Source organism: Dendrobates tinctorius, unplaced genomic scaffold (genome assembly GCF_039654945.1).
Source record: "Dendrobates tinctorius isolate UK_male_01 unplaced genomic scaffold, ASM3965494v1 ptg000012l, whole genome shotgun sequence".
Classification (NCBI taxonomy): domain Eukaryota; kingdom Metazoa; phylum Chordata; class Amphibia; order Anura; family Dendrobatidae; genus Dendrobates; species Dendrobates tinctorius.
Window position 1 is genome coordinate 22,259,363 of NW_027361680.1, and position 17,072 is coordinate 22,276,434.

The following is a 17,072-nucleotide window of genomic DNA, read 5'->3' on the forward strand; positions in this document are numbered from 1 at the left end:
GAGACTTCACTTTTTGGCACCTGTCAAGGTTTCTTTGAGACCCATGTTTGATAACTGGAAAACATTCCCCATTGCTTATGTGGATGATTTATTGGACAATAATAAAGTCATGCCTTTTGAGTTGGTCAAGGCTAAATTTAAAATCCCTAATACGGAATATATGAAATACCTCATACTCAAAGAGGAATATAACAAATTTAAGAGATATTTCTGCAAGATAGTTTTGGTCAACCATACCATTTATAATTTCCTAACCAGCACAACCCCCAGGCACAAGAGCTCTCTTAAACCCCTGTATAACTTCCTGACCGGCAAATACACCTTTTCTAAGGGTGGATGCTTTGAAAAATGGGAGACTACTCTGCAGAAGCAGATTTGTGCCCCACAGTGGACATTGTCTTTTAAGACTGCAGTGAGGTCTACAAATTGCATGAACATTTTGGAAACACATTACAAACTAGTCCACAGATATTACTTGACCCCAAACAGGATTAAACATTTTGGGGAAGGGGGATCTGATCTGTGTTGGCGGGGATGCGGGTCTCAGGCTGACTTACTCCATATTTTCTGGGGATGCCCGGTACTGAAACCATACTGGCTTAAGGTCTCCAATTTGATTTCGATCATATGCAACTGGCGTGTTCAGTTGCACCCTGCCTTGGCCTTACTACTCATAGATATTTGCAGATTCAAAACAACAAAGTATTTGGTTGCCCACATACTCATGTCTGCAATATACCTTATAGCGAAAGGTTGGAACAACAAGCAACCTCCGAACATTGCCACATTGATCATGTTGGTGGACAAACATTGTGTTTATGAAAAAATTCATTATATAAACAATATGTCAATAAAGTTATTTGACGACAGATGGCATAGATGGTTGAAACTCAAATCTAAGATAGAAGAAGAATTTATATCTTGATATCTTGATTTTTGCTCTTTTTGTGTGCCAAAATTTCACATGTATTTGGTGTTTGCCTGTACTGTTGTAATTGTTTTTCAAATTTATTTCAATTAATGTTAATTGTACATACTTTAAATGATGATATGATGTTCAGATACCATATGATGATGTCCTGATGTACATTATCTTGACTCTATTCGAACATGATATATATGAGGTATGTTTATACATTCCTATTATTTTGAAAACTCAATAAAAATATTGTTTAAGAAAATTCAAAACATTCATTATTCAATAGGGCCCAAACTATCAAAAACCAGCGGTTTCAATGAACACACATTTCTTGGTAGAATCATGCAGGACTGAAATTTTTGATGTTTTTCTACTCCTCTCATGAGCCCAAACAAGTCTCTAAAAGCATGAGTTTGCAACTACTTTACTTTTGGAGAAAATTCAAAACATTCACTATTCAATAGAGCCCAATAGCAAAAATCAGGTTTTCAATGAAGAATCACATTTCTTGGTAAAATCATGCAGGATTGAAATTTTTGATGGTTTTTTACTCCTCTCAACCGCCCAAACAAGTTTCAAAAAGGATGAGTTTGCAACTACTTTACTTTTGGAGAAAATTCAAAACATTCATTATTCAATAGGGCCCAAACTATCAAAAACCAGCGGTTTCAATGAACACACATTTCTTGGTAGAATCATGCAGGACTGAAATTTTTGATGTTTTTCTACTCCTCTCATGAGCCCAAACAAGTCTCTAAAAGCATGAGTTTGCAACTACTTTACTTTTGGAGAAAATTCAAAACATTCATTATTCAATAGGGCCCAAACTATCAAAAACCAGCGGTTTCAATGAACACACATTTCTTGGTAGAATCATGCAGGACTGAAATTTTTGATGTTTTTCTACTCCTCTCATGAGCCCAAACAAGTCTCTAAAAGCATGAGTTTGCAACTACTTTACTTTTGGAGAAAATTCAAAACATTCACTATTCAATAGAGCCCAATAGCAAAAATCAGGTTTTCAATGAAGAATCACATTTCTTGGTAAAATCATGCAGGATTGAAATTTTTGATGGTTTTTTACTCCTCTCAACAGCCCAAACAAGTTTCTAAAAGGATGAGTTTGCAACTACTTTACTTTTGGAGAAAATTCAAAACATTCATTATTCAATAGGGCCCAAACTATCAAAAACCAGCGGTTTGAATGAACACACATTTCTTGGTAGAATCATGCAGGACTGAAATTTTTGATGTTTTTCTACTCCTCTCATGAGCCCAAACAAGTCTCTAAAAGCATGAGTTTGCAACTACTTTACTTTTGGAGAAAATTCAAAACATTCATTACTCAAAAGAGCCCAATAGCAAAAACCAGCATTTTGAATGAAGAATCACATTTCTTGGTAGAATCATGCAGGATTGAAATTTTTGATGGATTTTTACTCCTCTCAACAGCCCAAACAAGTTTCTAAAAGGATGAGTTTGCAACTACTTTACTTTTGGAGAAAATTCAAAACATTCATTATTCAATAGAGCCCAATAGCAAAAACCAGCGTTTTGAATGAAGAATCACATTTCTTGGTAAAATCATGCAGGATTGAAATTTTTGATGGTTTTTTACTCCTCTCAACAGCCCAAACAAGTTTCTAAAAGGATGAGTTTGCAACTACTTTACTTTTGGAGAAAATTCAAAACATTCATTATTCAATAGAGCCCAATAGCAAAAATCAGGTTTTGAATGAAGAATCACATTTCTTGGTAGAATCATGCAGGATTGAAATTTTTGATGGTTTTTTACTCCTCTCAACAGCCCAAACAAGTTTCTAAAAGGATGAGTTTGCAACTACTTTACTTTTGGAGAAAATTCAAAACATTCATTATTCAATAGGGCCCAAACTATCAAAAACCAGCGGTTTCAATGAACACACATTTCTTGGTAGAATGATGCAGGACTGAAATTTTTGATGTTTTTCTACTCCTCTCATGAGCCCAAACAAGTCTCTAAAAGCATGAGTTTGCAACTACTTTACTTTTGGAGAAAATTCAAAACATTCATTATTCAATAGAGCCCAATAGCAAAAATCAGGTTTTGAATGAAGAATCACATTTCTTGGTAGAATCATGCAGGATTGAAATTTTTGATGGTTTTTTACTCCTCTCAACAGCACAAACAAGTTTCTAAAAGGATGAGTTTCCAACTACTTTACTTTTGGAGAAAATTCAAAACATTCATTATTCAATAGAGCCCAATTGCAAAAACCAGCGTTTTGAATGAAGAATCACATTTCTTGGTAGAATCATGCAGGATTGAAATTTTTGATGGTTTTTTACTCCTCTCAACAGCCCAAACAAGTTTCTAAAAGGATGAGTTTGCAACTACTTTACTTTTGGAGAAAATTCAAAACATTCATTATTCAATAGGGCCCAAACTATCAAAAACCAGCGGTTTGAATGAACACACATTTCTTGGTAGAATCATGCAGGACTGAAATTTTTGATGTTTTTCTACTCCTCTCATGAGCCCAAACAAGTCTCTAAAAGCATGAGTTTGCAACTACTTTACTTTTGGAGAAAATTCAAAACATTCATTACTCAAAAGAGCCCAATAGCAAAAACCAGCGTTTTGAATGAAGAATCACATTTCTTGGTAGAATCATGCAGGATTGAAATTTTTGATGGTTTTTTACTCCTCTCAACAGCCCAAACAAGTTTCTAAAAGGATGAGTTTGCAACTACTTTACTTTTGGAGAAAATTCAAAACATTCATTATTCAATAGGGCCCAAACTATCAAAAACCAGCGGTTTCAATGAACACACATTTCTTGGTAGAATCATGCAGGACTGAAATTTTTGATGTTTTTCTACTCCTCTCATGAGCCCAAACAAGTCTCTAAAAGCATGAGTTTGCAACTACTTTACTTTTGGAGAAAATTCAAAACATTCATTATTCAATAGAGCCCAATAGCAAAAATCAGGTTTTGAATGAAGAATCACATTTCTTGGTAAAATCATGCAGGATTGAAATTTTTGATGGTTTTTTACTCCTCTCAACAGCCCAAACAAGTTTCTAAAAGGATGAGTTTGCAACTACTTTACTTTTGGAGAAAATTCAAAACATTCATTATTCAATAGGGCCCAAACTATCAAAAACCAGCGGTTTGAATGAACACACATTTCTTGGTAGAATCATGCAGGACTGAAATTTTTTATGTTTTTCTACTCCTCTCATGAGCCCAAACAAGTCTCTAAAAGCATGAGTTTGCAACTACTTTACTTTTGGAGAAAATTCAAAACATTCATTACTCAAAAGAGCCCAATAGCAAAAACCAGCGTTTTGAATGAAGAATCACATTTCTTGGTAGAATCATGCAGGATTGAAATTTTTGATGGTTTTTTACTCCTCTCAACAGCCCAAACAAGTTTCTAAAAGGATGAGTTTGCAACTACTTTACTTTTGGAGAAAATTCAAAACATTCATTATTCAATAGGGCCCAAACTATCAAAAACCAGCGGTTTCAATGAACACACATTTCTTGGTAGAATCATGCAGGACTGAAATTTTTGATGTTTTTCTACTCCTCTCATGAGCCCAAACAAGTCTCTAAAAGCATGAGTTTGCAACTACTTTACTTTTGGATAAAATTCAAAACATTCATTATTCAATAGAGCCCAATAGCAAAAATCAGGTTTTGAATGAAGAATCACATTTCTTGGTAAAATCATGCAGGATTGAAATTTTTGATGGTTTTTTACTCCTCTCAACAGCCCAAACAAGTTTCTAAAAGGATGAGTTTGCAACTACTTTACTTTTGGAGAAAATTCAAAACATTCATTATTCAATAGGGCCCAAACTATCAAAAACCAGCGGTTTCAATGAACACACATTTCTTGGTAGAATCATGCAGGACTGAAATTTTTGATGTTTTTCTACTCCTCTCATGAGCCCAAACAAGTCTCTAAAAGCATGAGTTTGCAACTACTTTACTTTTGGAGAAAATTCAAAACATTCATTATTCAATAGAGCCCAATAGCAAAAATCAGGTTTTGAATGAAGAATCACATTTCTTGGTAGAATCATGCAGGATTGAAATTTTTGATGGTTTTTTACTCCTCTCAACACCACAAACAAGTTTCTAAAAGGATGAGTTTCCAACTACTTTACTTTTGGAGAAAATTCAAAACATTCATTATTCAATAGAGCCCAATAGCAAAAACCAGCGTTTTGAATGAAGAATCACATTTCTTGGTAGAACCATGCAGGATTGAAATTTTTGATGGTTTTTTACTCCTCTCAACAGCCCAAACAAGTTTCTAAAAGGATGAGTTTGCAACTACTTTACTTTTGGAGAAAATTCAAAACATTCATTATTCAATAGGGCCCAAACTATGAAAAACCAGCGGTTTGAATGAACACACATTTCTTGGTAGAATCATGCAGGACTGAAATTTTTGATGTTTTTCTACTCCTCTCATGAGCCCAAACAAGTCTCTAAAAGCATGAGTTTGCAACTACTTTACTTTTGGAGAAAATTCAAAACATTCATTATTCAATAGAGCCCAATAGCAAAAATCAGGTTTTGAATGAAGAATCACATTTCTTGGTAAAATCATGCAGGATTGAAATTTTTGATGGTTTTTTACTCCTTTCAACAGCCCAAACAAGTTTCTAAAAGGATGAGTTTGCAACTACTTTACTTTTGGAGAAAATTCAAAACATTCATTATTCAATAGGGCCCAAACTATCAAAAACCAGCGGTTTGAATGAACACACATTTCTTGGTAGAATCATGCAGGACTGAAATTTTTGATGTTTTTCTACTCCTCTCATGAGCCCAAACAAGTCTCTAAAAGCATGAGTTTGCAACTACTTTACTTTTGGAGAAAATTCAAAACATTCATTACTCAAAAGAGCCCAATAGCAAAAACCAGCGTTTTGAATGAAGAATCACATTTCTTGGTAGAATCATGCAGGATTGAAATTTTTGATGGTTTTTTACTCCTCTCAACAGCCCAAACAAGTTTCTAAAAGGATGAGTTTGCAACTACTTTACTTTTGGAGAAAATTGAAAACATTCATTATTCAATAGGGCCCAAACTATCAAAAACCAGCGGTTTGAATGAACACACATTTCTTGGTAGAATCATGCAGGACTGAAATTTTTGATGTTTTTCTACTCCACTCATGAGCCCAAACAAGTCTCTAAAAGCATGAGTTTGCAACTACTTTACTTTTGGAGAAAATTCAAAACATTCATTATTCAATAGAGCCCAATAGCAAAAATCAGGTTTTGAATGAAGAATCACATTTCTTGGTAGAATCATGCAGGATTGAAATTTTTGATGGTTTTTTACTCCTCTCAACAGCCCAAACAAGTTTCTAAAAGGATGAGTTTGCAACTACTTTACTTTTGGAGAAAATTCAAAACATTCATTATTCAATAGGGCCCAAACTATCAAAAACCAGCGGTTTCAATGAACACACATTTCTTGGTAGAATCATGCAGGACTGAAATTTTTGATGTTTTTCTACTCCTCTCATGAGCCCAAACAAGTCTCTAAAAGCATGAGTTTGCAACTACTTTACTTTTGGAGAAAATTCAAAACATTCATTATTCAATAGAGCCCAATAGCAAAAATCAGGTTTTGAATGAAGAATCACATTTCTTGGTAAAATCATGCAGGATTGAAATTTTTGATGGTTTTTTACTCCTCTCAACAGCCCAAACAAGTTTCTAAAAGGATGAGTTTGCAACTACTTTACTTTTGGAGAAAATTCAAAACATTCATTATTCAATAGGGCCCAAACTATCAAAAACCAGCGGTTTCAATGAACACACATTTCTTGGTAGAATCATGCAGGACTGAAATTTTTGATGTTTTTCTACTCCTCTCATGAGCCCAAACAAGTCTCTAAAAGCATGAGTTTGCAACTACTTTACTTTTGGAGAAAATTCAAAACATTCATTATTCAATAGAGCCCAATAGCAAAAATCAGGTTTTGAATAAAGAATCACATTTCTTGGTAGAATCATGCAGGATTAAAATTTTTGATGGTTTTTTACTCCTCTCAACAGCCCAAACAAGTTTCTAAAAGGATGAGTTTGCAACTACTTTACTTTTGGAGAAAATTCAAAACATTCATTATTCAATAGGGCCCAAAATATCAAAAATCAGCGGTTTGAATGAACACACATTTCTTGGTAGAATCGTGCAGGACTGAAATTTTTGATGTTTTTCTACTCCTCTCATGAGCCCAAACAAGTCTCTAAAAGCATGAGTTTGCAACTACTTTACTTTTGGAGAAAATTCAAAACATTCATTATTCAATAGAGCCCAATAGCAAAAATCAGGTTTTGAATGAAGAATCACATTTCTTGGTAGAATCATGCAGGATTGAAATTTTTGATGGTTTTTTACTCCTCTCAACAGCCCAAACAAGTTTCTAAAAGGATGAGTTTGTAACTACTTTACTTTTGGAGAAAATTCAAAACATTCATTATTCAATAGGGCCCAAACTATCAAAAACCAGCGGTTTCAATGAACACACATTTCTTGGTAGAATCATGCAGGACTGAAATTTTTGATGTTTTTCTACTCCTCTCATGAGCCCAAACAAGTCTCTAAAAGCATGAGTTTGCAACTACTTTTCTTTTGGAGAAAATTCAAAACATTCATTATTCAATAGAGCCCAATAGCAAAAATCAGGTTTTGAATGAAGAATCACATTTCTTAGTAAAATCATGCAGGATTGAAATTTTTGATGGTTTTTTACTCCTCTCAACAGCCCAAACAAGTTTCTAAAAGGATGAGTTTGCAACTACTTTACTTTTGGAGAAAATTCAAAACATTCATTATTCAATAGGGCCCAAACTATCAAAAAACAGCGGTTTGAATGAACACACATTTCTTGGTAGAATCATGCAGGACTGAAATTTTTTATGTTTTTCTACTCCTCTCATGAGCCCAAACAAGTCTCTAAAAGCATGAGTTTGCAACTACTTTACTTTTGGAGAAAATTCAAAACATTCATTACTCAAAAGAGCCCAATAGCAAAAACCAGCGTTTTGAATGAAGAATCACATTTCTTGGTAGAATCATGCAGGATTGAAATTTTTGATGGTTTTTTACTCCTCTCAACAGCCCAAACAAGTTTCTAAAAGGATGAGTTTGCAACTACTTTACTTTTGGAGAAAATTCAAAACATTCATTATTCAATAGGGCCCAAAATATCAAAAACCAGCGGTTTGAATGAACACACATTTCTTGGTAGAATCATGCAGGACTGAAATTTTTGATGTTTTTCTACTCCTCTCATGAGCCCAAACAAGTCTCTAAAAGCATGAGTTTGCAACTACTTTACTTTTGGAGAAAATTCAAAACATTCATTATTCAATAGAGCCCAATAGCAAAAATCAGGTTTTGAATGAAGAATCACATTTCTTGGTAAAATCATGCAGGATTGAAATTTTTGATGGTTTTTTACTCCTCTCAACAGCCCAAACAAGTTTCTAAAAGGATGAGTTTGTAACTACTTTACTTTTGGAGAAAATTCAAAACATTCATTATTCAATAGGGCCCAAACTATCAAAAACCAGCGGTTTCAATGAACACACATTTCTTGGTAGAATCATGCAGGACTGAAATTTTTGATGTTTTTCTACTCCTCTCATGAGCCCAAACAAGTCTCTAAAAGCATGAGTTTGCAACTACTTTTCTTTTGGAGAAAATTCAAAACATTCATTATTCAATAGAGCCCAATAGCAAAAATCAGGTTTTGAATGAAGAATCACATTTCTTGGTAAAATCATGCAGGATTGAAATTTTTGATGGTTTTTTACTCCTCTCAACAGCCCAAACAAGTTTCTAAAAGGATGAGTTTGCAACTACTTTACTTTTGGAGAAAATTCAAAACATTCATTATTCAATAGGGCCCAAACTATCAAAAAACCAGCGGTTTGAATGAACACACATTTCTTGGTAGAATCATGCAGGACTGAAATTTTTGATGTTTTTCTACTCCTCTCATGAGCCCAAACAAGTCTCTAAAAGCATGAGTTTGCAACTACTTTACTTTTGGAGAAAATTCAAAACATTCATTATTCAATAGAGCCCAATAGCAAAAATCAGGTTTTGAATGAAGAATCACATTTCTTGGTAAAATCATGCAGGATTGAAATTTTTGATGGTTTTTTACTCCTCTCAACAGCCCAAACAAGTTTCTAAAAGGATGAGTTTGCAACTACTTTACTTTTGGAGAAAATTCAAAACATTCATTATTCAATAGGGCCCAAACTATCAAAAACCAGCGGTTTCAATGAACACACATTTCTTGGTAGAATCATGCAGGACTGAAATTTTTGATGTTTTTCTACTCCTCTCATGAGCCCAAACAAGTCTCTAAAAGCATGAGTTTGCAACTACTTTTCTTTTGGAGAAAATTCAAAACATTCATTATTCAATAGAGCCCAATAGCAAAAATCAGGTTTTGAATGAAGAATCACATTTCTTGGTAAAATCATGCAGGATTGAAATTTTTGATGGTTTTTTACTCCTCTCAACAGCCCAAACAAGTTTCTAAAAGGATGAGTTTGCAACTACTTTACTTTTGGAGAAAATTCAAAACATTCATTATTCAATAGGGCCCAAACTATCAAAAAACCAGCGGTTTGAATGAACACACATTTCTTGGTAGAATCATGCAGGACTGAAATTTTTGATGTTTTTCTACTCCTCTCATGAGCCCAAACAAGTCTCTAAAAGCATGAGTTTGCAACTACTTTACTTTTGGAGAAAATTCAAAACATTCATTATTCAATAGAGCCCAATAGCAAAAATCAGGTTTTGAATGAAGAATCACATTTCTTGGTAAAATCATGCAGGATTGAAATTTTTGATGGTTTTTTACTCCTCTCAACAGCCCAAACAAGTTTCTAAAAGGATGAGTTTGCAACTACTTTACTTTTGGAGAAAATTCAAAACATTCATTATTCAATAGGGCCCAAACTATCAAAAACCAGCGGTTTGAATGAACACACATTTCTTGGTAGAATCATGCAGGACTGAAATTTTTTATGTTTTTCTACTCCTCTCATGAGCCCAAACAAGTCTCTAAAAGCATGAGTTTGCAACTACTTTACTTTTGGAGAAAATTCAAAACATTCATTACTCAAAAGAGCCCAATAGCAAAAACCAGCGTTTTGAATGAAGAATCACATTTCTTGGTAGAATCATGCAGGATTGAAATTTTTGATGGTTTTTTACTCCTCTCAACAGCCCAAACAAGTTTCTAAAAGGATGAGTTTGCAACTACTTTACTTTTGGAGAAAATTCAAAACATTCATTATTCAATAGGGCCCAAAATATCAAAAACCAGCGGTTTGAATGAACACACATTTCTTGGTAGAATCATGCAGGACTGAAATTTTTGATGTTTTTCTACTCCTCTCATGAGCCCAAACAAGTCTCTAAAAGCATGAGTTTGCAACTACTTTACTTTTGGAGAAAATTCAAAACATTCATTATTCAATAGAGCCCAATAGCAAAAATCAGGTTTTGAATGAAGAATCACATTTCTTGGTAGAATCATGCAGGATTGAAATTTTTGATGGTTTTTTACTCCTCTCAACAGCCCAAACAAGTTTCTAAAAGGATGAGTTTGTAACTATTTTACTTTTGGAGAAAATTCAAAACATTCATTATTCAATAGGGCCCAAACTATCAAAAACCAGCGGTTTCAATGAACACACATTTCTTGGTAGAATCATGCAGGACTGAAATTTTTGATGTTTTTCTACTCCTCTCATGAGCCCAAACAAGTCTCTAAAAGCATGAGTTTGCAACTACTTTACTTTTGGAGAAAATTCAAAACATTCATTATTCAATAGAGCCCAATAGCAAAAATCAGGTTTTGAATGAAGAATCACATTTCTTGGTAAAATCATGCAGGATTGAAATTTTTGATGGTTTTTTACTCCTCTCAACAGCCCAAACAAGTTTCTAAAAGGATGAGTTTGCAACTACTTTACTTTTGGAGAAAATTCAAAACATTCATTATTCAATAGGGCCCAAACTATCAAAAACCAGCGGTTTGAATGAACACACATTTCTTGGTAGAATCATGCAGGACTGAAATTTTTTATGTTTTTCTACTCCTCTCATGAGCCCAAACAAGTCTCTAAAAGCATGAGTTTGCAACTACTTTACTTTTGGAGAAAATTCAAAACATTCATTACTCAAAAGAGCCCAATAGCAAAAACCAGCGTTTTGAATGAAGAATCACATTTCTTGGTAGAATCATGCAGGATTGAAATTTTTGATGGTTTTTTACTCCTCTCAACAGCCCAAACAAGTTTCTAAAAGGATGAGTTTGCAACTACTTTACTTTTGGAGAAAATTCAAAACATTCATTATTCAATAGGGCCCAAACTATCAAAAACCAGCGGTTTCAATGAACACACATTTCTTGGTAGAATCATGCAGGACTGAAATTTTTGATGTTTTTCTACTCCTCTCATGAGCCCAAACAAGTCTCTAAAAGCATGAGTTTGCAACTACTTTACTTTTGGAGAAAATTCAAAACATTCATTATTCAATAGAGCCCAATAGCAAAAATCAGGTTTTGAATAAAGAATCACATTTCTTGGTAGAATCATGCAGGATTAAAATTTTTGATGGTTTTTTACTCCTCTCAACAGCCCAAACAAGTTTCTAAAAGGATGAGTTTGCAACTACTTTACTTTTGGAGAAAATTCAAAACATTCATTATTCAATAGGGCCCAAAATATCAAAAACCAGCGGTTTGAATGAACACACATTTCTTGGTAGAATCGTGCAGGACTGAAATTTTTGATGTTTTTCTACTCCTCTCATGAGCCCAAACAAGTCTCTAAAAGCATGAGTTTGCAACTACTTTACTTTTGGAGAAAATTCAAAACATTCATTATTCAATAGAGCCCAATAGCAAAAATCAGGTTTTGAATGAAGAATCACATTTCTTGGTAAAATCATGCAGGATTGAAATTTTTGATGGTTTTTTACTCCTCTCAACAGCCCAAACAAGTTTCTAAAAGGATGAGTTTGTAACTACTTTACTTTTGGAGAAAATTCAAAACATTCATTATTCAATAGGGCCCAAACTATCAAAAACCAGCGGTTTCAATGAACACACATTTCTTGGTAGAATCATGCAGGACTGAAATTTTTGATGTTTTTCTACTCCTCTCATGAGCCCAAACAAGTCTCTAAAAGCATGAGTTTGCAACTACTTTTCTTTTGGAGAAAATTCAAAACATTCATTATTCAATAGAGCCCAATAGCAAAAATCAGGTTTTGAATGAAGAATCACATTTCTTGGTAAAATCATGCAGGATTGAAATTTTTGATGGTTTTTTACTCCTCTCAACAGCCCAAACAAGTTTCTAAAAGGATGAGTTTGCAACTACTTTACTTTTGGAGAAAATTCAAAACATTCATTATTCAATAGGGCCCAAACTATCAAAAACCAGCGGTTTGAATGAACACACATTTCTTGGTAGAATCATGCAGGACTGAAATTTTTTATGATTTTCTACTCCTCTCATGAGCCCAAACAAGTCTCTAAAAGCATGAGTTTGCAACTACTTTACTTTTGGAGAAAATTCAAAACATTCATTACTCAAAAGAGCCCAATAGCAAAAACCAGCGTTTTGAATGAAGAATCACATTTCTTGGTAGAATCATGCAGGATTGAAATTTTTGATGGTTTTTTACTCCTCTCAACAGCCCAAACAAGTTTCTAAAAGGATGAGTTTGCAACTACTTTACTTTTGGAGAAAATTCAAAACATTCATTATTCAATAGGGCCCAAAATATCAAAAACCAGCGGTTTGAATGAACACACATTTCTTGGTAGAATCATGCAGGACTGAAATTTTTGATGTTTTTCTACTCCTCTCATGAGCCCAAACAAGTCTCTAAAAGCATGAGTTTGCAACTACTTTACTTTTGGAGAAAATTCAAAACATTCATTATTCAATAGAGCCCAATAGCAAAAATCAGGTTTTGAATGAAGAATCACATTTCTTGGTAGAATCATGCAGGATTGAAATTTTTGATGTTTTTTTACTCCTCTCAACAGCCCAAACAAGTTTCTAAAAGGATGAGTTTGTAACTATTTTACTTTTGGAGAAAATTCAAAACATTCATTATTCAATAGGGCCCAAACTATCAAAAACCAGCGGTTTCAATGAACACACATTTCTTGGTAGAATCATGCAGGACTGAAATTTTTGATGTTTTTCTACTCCTCTCATGAGCCCAAACAAGTCTCTAAAAGCATGAGTTTGCAACTACTTTACTTTTGGAGAAAATTCAAAACATTCATTATTCAATAGAGCCCAATAGCAAAAATCAGGTTTTGAATGAAGAATCACATTTCTTGGTAAAATCATGCAGGATTGAAATTTTTGATGGTTTTTTACTCCTCTCAACAGCCCAAACAAGTTTCTAAAAGGATGAGTTTGCAACTACTTTACTTTTGGAGAAAATTCAAAACATTCATTATTCAATAGGGCCCAAACTATCAAAAACCAGCGGTTTGAATGAACACACATTTCTTGGTAGAATCATGCAGGACTGAAATTTTTTATGTTTTTCTACTCCTCTCATGAGCCCAAACAAGTCTCTAAAAGCATGAGTTTGCAACTACTTTACTTTTGGAGAAAATTCAAAACATTCATTACTCAAAAGAGCCCAATAGCAAATACCAGCGTTTTGAATGAAGAATCACATTTCTTGGTAGAATCATGCAGGATTGAAATTTTTGATGGTTTTTTACTCCTCTCAACAGCCCAAACAAGTTTCTAAAAGGATGAGTTTGCAACTACTTTACTTTTGGAGAAAATTCAAAACATTCATTATTCAATAGGGCCCAAACTATCAAAAACCAGCGGTTTCAATGAACACACATTTCTTGGTAGAATCATGCAGGACTGAAATTTTTGATGTTTTTCTACTCCTCTCATGAGCCCAAACAAGTCTCTAAAAGCATGAGTTTGCAACTACTTTACTTTTGGAGAAAATTCAAAACATTCATTACTCAAAAGAGCCCAATAGCAAAAACCAGCGTTTTGAATGAAGAATCACATTTCTTGGTAGAATCATGCAGAATTGAAATTTTTGATGGTTTTTTACTCCTCTCAACAGCCCAAACAAGTTTCTAAAAGGATGAGTTTGCAACTACTTTACTTTTGGAGAAAATTCAAAACATTCATTATTCAATAGGGCCCAAACTATCAAAAACCAGCGGTTTCAATGAACACACATTTCTTGGTAGAATCATGCAGGACTGAAATTTTTGATGTTTTTCTACTCCTCTCATGAGCCCAAACAAGTCTCTAAAAGCATGAGTTTGCAACTACTTTACTTTTGGAGAAAATTCAAAACATTCATTATTCAATAGAGCCCAATAGCAAAAATCAGGTTTTGAATGAAGAATCACATTTCTTGGTAGAATCATGCAGGATTGAAATTTTTGATGGTTTTTTACTCCTCTCAACAGCCCAAACAAGTTTCTAAAAGGATGAGTTTGCAACTACTTTACTTTTGGAGAAAATTCAAAACATTCATTATTCAATAGGGCCCAAACTATCAAAAACCAGCAGTTTCAATGAACACACATTTCTTGGTAGAATCATGCAGGACTGAAATTTTTGATGTTTTTCTACTCCTCTCATGAGCCCAAACAAGTCTCTAAAAGCATGAGTTTGCAACTACTTTACTTTTGGAGAAAATTCAAAACATTCATTATTCAATAGAGCCCAATAGCAAAAATCAGGTTTTGAATGAAGAATCACATTTCTTGGTAAAATCATGCAGGATTGAAATTTTTGATGGTTTTTTACTCCTCTCAACAGCCCAAACAAGTTTCAAAAAGGATGAGTTTGCAACTACTTTACTTTTGGAGAAAATTCAAAACATTCATTATTCAATAGGGCCCAAACTATCAAAAACCAGCGGTTTCAATGAACACACATTTCTTGGTAGAATCATGCAGGACTGAAATTTTTGATGTTTTTCTACTCCTCTCATGAGCCCAAACAAGTCTCTAAAAGCATGAGTTTGCAACTACTTTACTTTTGGAGAAAATTCAAAACATTCATTATTCAATAGGGCCCAAACTATCAAAAACCAGCGGTTTCAATGAACACACATTTCTTGGTAGAATCATGCAGGACTGAAATTTTTGATGTTTTTCTACTCCTCTCATGAGCCCAAACAAGTCTCTAAAAGCATGAGTTTGCAACTACTTTACTTTTGGAGAAAATTCAAAACATTCACTATTCAATAGAGCCCAATAGCAAAAATCAGGTTTTCAATGAAGAATCACATTTCTTGGTAAAATCATGCAGGATTGAAATTTTTGATGGTTTTTTACTCCTCTCAACAGCCCAAACAAGTTTCTAAAAGGATGAGTTTGCAACTACTTTACTTTTGGAGAAAATTCAAAACATTCATTATTCAATAGGGCCCAAACTATCAAAAACCAGCGGTTTCAATGAACACACATTTCTTGGTAGAATCATGCAGGACTGAAATTTTTGATGTTTTTCTACTCTCATGAGCCCAAACAAGTCTCTAAAAGCATGAGTTTGCAACTACTTTACTTTTGGAGAAAATTCAAAACATTCATTACTCAAAAGAGCCCAATAGCAAAAACCAGCGTTTTGAATGAAGAATCACATTTCTTGGTAGAATCATGCAGGATTGAAATTTTTGATGGATTTTTACTCCTCTCAACAGCCCAAACAAGTTTCTAAAAGGATGAGTTTGCAACTACTTTACTTTTGGAGAAAATTCAAAACATTCATTATTCAATAGAGCCCAATAGCAAAAACCAGCGTTTTGAATGAAGAATCACATTTCTTGGTAAAATCATGCAGGATTGAAATTTTTGATGGTTTTTTACTCCTGTCAACAGCCCAAACAAGTTTCTAAAAGGATGAGTTTGCAACTACTTTACTTTTGGAGAAAATTCAAAACATTCATTATTCAATAGAGCCCAATAGCAAAAATCAGGTTTTGAATGAAGAATCACATTTCTTGGTAGAATCATGCAGGATTGAAATTTTTGATGGTTTTTTACTCCTCTCAACAGCCCAAACAAGTTTCTAAAAGGATGAGTTTGCAACTACTTTACTTTTGGAGAAAATTCAAAACATTCATTATTCAATAGGGCCCAAACTATCAAAAACCAGCGGTTTCAATGAACACACATTTCTTGGTAGAATCATGCAGGACTGAAATTTTTGATGTTTTTCTACTCCTCTCATGAGCCCAAACAAGTCTCTAAAAGCATGAGTTTGCAACTACTTTACTTTTGGAGAAAATTCAAAACATTCATTATTCAATAGAGCCCAATAGCAAAAATCAGGTTTTGAATGAAGAATCACATTTCTTGGTAGAATCATGCAGGATTGAAATTTTTGATGGTTTTTTACTCCTCTCAACAGCACAAACAAGTTTCTAAAAGGATGAGTTTCCAACTACTTTACTTTTGGAGAAAATTCAAAACATTGGGGGGCGTGGCCAGCGTCTGAGCTGAATGGAAGCCTGAGCTCTGAGCTCCTCCACAGGGCAGCCTACCAAGCGCTATTAACAAGCGACTTACAAGCCAGGACTGGCTGAAAACTTGTGGGAACCTCCATAGGCACCAGCGGTGCCCCCACATAATGGATCCGCTTAATAGAAAAGCAGGAAAATCAAAAAATCTGGAGCGCTCTCCCCTCATGCTGAGGAGCCAAGATGGCGCCCGCCACACAGCAGCCACAGCCTGCAGCCCCAGCCTGAGCGGCGCACAGCGGGAGAGAACGCCACAGAGACTGAAACACGCAGTATTCAAGTCAGGGGGTAAGTCTGCCCCCATCCCTGCAAAAACCGCCGCTCCATATATTAAAGAAAGCGCTAAATTCAGTGTTAAAAGTAGCGCTGAGAAGAAGGAGGCAAAATATCGCGAGATTAACCGGGAAACAGACGGGATTGCGCAGCAAGTACGCAAATTGCGTACCTTAAGCAAAAATCTTGCGCAGCCTGTGAAATCTTGCACAGCAGCAACGCTCACAGCCGCTATGGAGGCCACAAATACAATAAGGGCCTCCTCATCTTGTCCAGATATCTCCAC